Below are 6,234 nucleotides of genomic sequence, written 5' to 3' on the forward strand. Positions count from 1 at the left end.
TTAAAGTTTTTCATAGTTCCAATTTTTTTTTCACATATAACATACATTCATTCAAAAATTATCTCTGTTGTACAAAGTAACTCTAATGTGTTAGATATACAAGTGAGAAAACATAGTTGTTTCCTTTATGAAGATTACAATCTAGGGAGGAGAAAGGGCAGGAGTCCATATAATAAAAACTATGATAACAGGAATCAATACTCAGTAAGTAATGATACAGGTCCTCTAACTTAGCTGATGGTTGAGAGAATTTCCTTGGTAATTTGAAATGAATTTCATGGTTTGTTTTAATCACAAATTGACATTAGAAAAATAAAAAGGATGTAGGGAAGGCAGACAAACATTTTTAGCAAAATGTATAGTTGTGCCACAAAAAGTATGGTACAGGATCATGTCTTTATTCATTTTCATGCTGTTGACTATAATCTGAACAGAACACATTTCTAAGGGCATTGGTAGGAGAAGAAACTACAGAGAAAACTCAGAGGACAGATTTGTGTTTAATTTTAATGCAATAATGGAAGGGGTTTGACCTCCATTCTGCATTGTAGTTTTAGATGAACTTTAAAGAGATCAAGAGACATGGTTAGATCTTTACTTAGGAAGAGCATAGCATGACATGAAAATGGGGATAAAGTTGGGAGATCGTTGATGGTTATAAGAGATTTATTTATAACAGGGAATCAAGATAGGAATTTATCATAGTAATCCATGCAAAATTGAAGACCTTATTTGAGACAGTGCAGAATAATGCAACTGGGGACAGGCAAGGAATATACTTACGATGCTGAGACTGTATCATAAGAGATCTGGACTAACAGTTACAGAGGACTGAATGAAAGAGGATATTCTGTCTTACCACTCAGACTTTTGGTAAGAGTGACTGAGTGGTTACATGCTATTGGGACAACGATTCTTTTAGTTTGGTAGCTCAAGTAGACAGGTTATCATCATTTTTAATATAATGAAATTGAAATGCTGAAAAGTAAATTACTGTGGTCTACTAGGCTATACTATTTCCAAATTTAGACAAACCAAGGTGAGAAGAAGATATTGATATGACAATATGTCTGAAGAGATTTATTTAAATTCACATCAGTGAATTGATAACTAAAAGTCAAGTCAGCATGCTTACATAATTAAATTACTTTCAAAATATAGTTCAAAAAAACATTCCAGAAACAGTAATCATTGTTATTCATCTAAAGTTGGAGGTAAAATACAGACCTTACCTATATTAAGAAGAAATGAAAATAATGGAGAGGCACTATAAGCCAGTAATTCCATCAAACATCTGCTTCTCAGCCTTGGTAACACTCCCTTTCTGCTAATTTAAACTTTTAAGATTGAGCTAAACTGATCATCTGTCCAATTTCTTTGGTTTTATAATAGTGAGGATTTCTCAATTATAGTATACATTTTTTATCCTTGCATTTAAGATTCTTCTTATCTAATACAGATAACACACAAGATGGATAAGCACAAGTGGAAGTAGTCAATGAGGTTGATTTTAACAATAACAAGAACAGAGGGGCCCTTATGACCTTCTGGGTGCAGAACAGAAGTCAGACACAAAGAGCCCAGGAAGGATGGGGGTGGGGCTTCCTTGTCCCCTCATGCTATTTTTGGTAGAATGTCCTTACCAAGTGTGACATTTGACAACTTCTCAGCAACAACTTATTGGTCATATCACATCAACATTTTGTAAGTTTAAAAAATAAGGAAAATTTCTCCCACGTTACAAAGAGGCAAAATTCATTTACATGTTGATGTTTTCTGCCAAACACATTCTTCTACTTTTTAATTTTTTTTTTTTTTTGCTTAGAAATGTTTATGTATGGCACAGAATCTTTTATTATACATTTCTATGAGATTGGACACATGATCACATTTGGGTGACTACCATCAACATCAGGACCCAAAACAGGTCCATCACTCAAGAAAATTCCTTCTCACTACCCTTTGTAGACAATCTTCCTCTAACTTCTAATTCCAGATAAACATGAAGCTGTTCTCCAGCCCCATGAATTTGTCTTTTCCAGAAACTGTAATTCAAATAGAATTATACAGTATTATATAACTTTGTGATGAATTTTTAGTCAAACGAGTTGACTCAATACTGCCTTTGACATTCATCAATACTGTTGCATTTATCCATGTCTCATTTCATCATTTTTAATTTTATTGAGTTAAAAATATCCTAGGATTTTCTTATTAGATGTGTTTTTAAATAATTTAATTTTTGTTGGAATATTCCTAGAGTTGGTCAAAAATCAATATAATCAACTTTAGTACACTTCAACATCACTCCCAAAAGAAAGCCCGTAACCATTAGCAATCATTCTTTATCTCCAACACCCTGCCATATCCCACCAAACGCATGACTCTAGAAAACCACCAATGTTTCTGTCACTCTGGGTTTGCTTACCTGGTTATTTCATATAAAACCGAATTATAAAATATATAGTCTTTTGTTCTTGAGTCTTTCATTTAGAATAATATTTTCAAGGTCCATCAATATTATACCATGTATAAGAACTTCATTTGTGCTATCAATAAATTACCTCCCTTTGGGGTACACATATATATTTTTTCTTGTTATTTATCCATTTATTATCAATTTATACACATTTGGATTGCTTCAACTTGTTTTTTTTTAACATTAATGCAAGTTTTATTCAAGAGATAATATTTAAGAAGAGGTAAATTCTAAACAAAAGAAAAAATTTGCCAGTTAACCACCCTACAGTAAAAAGTAGAAGTGAGTACCATTTATGACACATAAATAAATTCCACCTTAAAGTTTCTAAATAAATCTGTAATCACTTCTTTGTCATTTAACTTTTGCTATTTAATAAGGCTATGTGAATTGTGTTCAGAAACTTTTGACAACACACACAAACTTCAAATTGAAGTACCACCTAGGATTTTCAGTTCAGGCTGAGTACCTGTAAATACCTAGGATCTATAACTTAAGACTGCATATTAATATGTGAATTCAATTTGAATCACCTTCACTACATTCACCAAAATTATTTTTAAAAATAATTAGATCAATGTTTATTATGACCAATGTTTATTATGACTTTATAACTCTCTCAAATTAAACATCTCAATATTTAACATGGTAGATTCAAAAATAAATATTCAAGGCCTCTTTTAAAATTTTCTTTCAATATAATCCACGCTAATAACAAATGTTAAGAGCACTATCTGAAAATAAAGCAAAGTAGCTTTCTTCTAAAACTTACATATTACAATACAGATTGCATTCTGTTCCATAATTCTGATAATCTTTTTTGGTAATGAAACAATTTAGGATGATTCATTTAAGATGATTCATTTCTTGGGAAATCTTAATGGCAGTCACTCAACAAAATCATTCATTCTCGGAGTAACACACACTCAAAAACTACTGTTGGCATTGACCAAGTTTCTGTTTTGTTTTTTTGGTGGTTATTGCTTTAGTTGGCAATATCTGAATTTACGACAAAGAACATCTCCCATTAAGCCTTATGTGAAATATTACAAAATTCATACAGGCTATAAAGCTGATGTTTTAAATAACTCACCCTTGAGATGGGTGCAATTTTTAGAGGATATCCAATAACTTTTTTGCTCTAAAAATATATGCCCCTACTTTTCAGTGTTCCCATTCAACAGGAGACTTGAGCAGCTTAACAGTTTTGCTATAAAAAAACCACTCTTCTTAACAAACCAAAAACGTAAAAGGAAACCAATAAAGGACATATTTTTCACAGTTAACAATAAATAAAAGTGCACTAAGTGTTCAAGTAGGGCACGTAGTTTGAAAACTACATGTGACTATTTGGCATAGGCCATCTTTTAAAGGCTCTGCGAGGGTCCTTGCCATTACTTATTGTGGTCATGACTATTTGATTATTAGCAGCTTCTGGTAGCTGTGTATTGATAGGTCCCCGGACATTGCTTCTACCAGCATATGAAAGTTGGTATCCCCTTGATTCAGGGCCAGTTTGAAGGCTATTTCCCACTGATCCAAATGTACCTGTACCTATATTACTATTCATGGAATTAGTCTTCTGTTCATTGTGTGCCCCTTAGTTCTGCGGTCCTCGATAATCTGGGTTGGGCTCACTGAAATTTGGCACTTCTGAATAAACCATACAAAATTCTCCAATTTTTTGAAGTTCACCACCCCTTCCAGTATAAAGTGTCAGACATCCTTTCCCCAAGGATGCGTATCGAGTTTACCTGCAAGGTTGGGCTGCATTCCAACGAAGCTCACTAATATTAAGACCAAAGACTCAACTTGTTAACTATAATAAACAGACATTTATTTAGAAATTTTTCATGGACATGTTTTAATTTTGATTATATATGCAAGAATGGTGAAATATGTAAGAATAGTGTTGTTCTATTATATGATAATTCTATGATCTCATTCATTTTTATTATTGAGTAGTATTCCAATTTATGAATGTACTATTATGTATTAAAAAATACATCCGATTTTTAAAGAATGCAAGTGAAATCACTACAAACTTTTTGTACAAACGTTTGCATGAGGTTTTACTTTACTTGGACAGATACCTAGGAATAGAACTCTGATTCAAATGGTGAAATAAGTTTAACTTTATGAAGAATGGCCAAATTCTTGCAAAATGAAAACATTTTACCCTGTCACCAACAATTTATGAAAATCTCAGTTTATTATCTTTGTCAGCACTTTGTATTTTCAATTTTTTAAAGCCACCTTAAAATGTATATCACTTCGTAGTTTTTCTTGATTTTTTTTCAGTATAACTAATAATGTTGAGCATCTTCTCTTATGCTCATTTATCTTCCTTACATCCTGTTTGGTGAATGACTTTTCAAATCTTTTGATCATATTGATTGTGTGACCTATTTGGTTTTTATTGGTGAGTTCAAAAATATTTTATATATTCTGAATATAAGTCTTTTGATCTATGATACATGAACATTTTCTGCTTGAATATAAGTGGTCTTCTCATTCTGTTGAACATGACTTTTGCAAACAAGACCTTGACTGGTAGTCTTTATGAAGTCCAACTTTTCAGTAGATTTTTATGAATTCTTCATATGATGTTATATCTTAGGACTAGCTATCTAACTTAAGGTCACCAAGATTTTCCTGATTTTTACAGTTTAAAGTTTTATATTAATATCTATAATGCATTTTGAATTTATTTTTGTAATTCTTCCATAAGTTTTGAAATAAGCATTAGGGATGTCTGATTGTCCTGATAAAATAATCTCAGAAAATCTTCTTTGTTTCCATTTAATCCCCTTTGTATTTGCCAAAAGGTTTTTGAACATATTTGGATCTGATTGTATTATCCTCTCTACTCCATTTTACTGATCTATGTGTCTTTCTCTTCACAATGTTACACTGTTTGGATTAGAGTACCTTTATGAAATACGAATTAGTAGGGTGAGTAACCTAATTTAGTTTTTTTTTTTCAAAAATTTTTTGGGCTATTTAAATTCCATTAATTTCCCATATAAATTTTATTATCTACACCACATATTTTTATTTTTTAATTTTCTTCTTTTCATCATCACCTGGAGTATCCTTACAAACAATAGAAATAGAAATAATGTATAAAAACGATTTTTCTTACTTTTTAAAAAATTGCCAGTTATCATGTTTCAGAAAATAATAATGTATATTTGACTACTTCTCCCTAATTCAGACTACCTTCTCCTTTTTTTTCTTTTTATTCCCTGAAAGATGGGAATAAAACTAGGGATAAGGAAGTTGAAGTCATTAAAGACACTACCACCCTTAAGAAATGCTAAATATGTTGAACAGAAACCATAGAAAAGATGGATTGAGAGCATCTCAGGAATTGGAAAGGCCACACCCATATCAGGCTCAAGGGAGTAAAAGTAAAAATTCTTTTGATAAGTGAGCAGTGTGACATTTTTCTTACAGGAGTTGGGGAGGTGAGGGCTAGAAAGTTTTTACACTGTGCTCAGCCATGGATGTACTTTCAGGCTGTTGTAGCTGTGGTCCCTGGCAGATGCTCAAGATGGCAGCAGATCTTGGTAGCAATCACATGGTACTGGTTCTGCAGGATTGCTGGATGCTGGAGCTAGGAGGCCATGGAATCTCTCACCAAGATTTCAAAGGAAGGCCTGGGAGATCACGCAATTTTAAGCAGAGTTGGAGTTCCTGCAGGTTGTCCATGAGAGGGCAATATATGGAGATATGAGGAGGAAGCCAAAGTT

General features: G+C 32.5%; 1 pseudogene across 1 annotated transcript; it reads right to left on the reverse strand.

Moving 5' to 3' along the window:
- Nucleotides 1-3,551: 3,551 nt before the first annotated feature.
- Nucleotides 3,552-4,229, reverse strand: LOC308631664 (SOSS complex subunit B2-like; annotated as a pseudogene). The gene has a single exon. The product of its transcript is annotated as an SOSS complex subunit B2-like (transcript).
- Between the last annotated feature and the right edge of the window lie 2,005 nt (nt 4,230-6,234).

Source organism: Spermophilus citellus, assembly GCF_964194105.1.
Source record: "Spermophilus citellus genome assembly, chromosome: 12".
Classification (NCBI taxonomy): domain Eukaryota; kingdom Metazoa; phylum Chordata; class Mammalia; order Rodentia; family Sciuridae; genus Spermophilus; species Spermophilus citellus.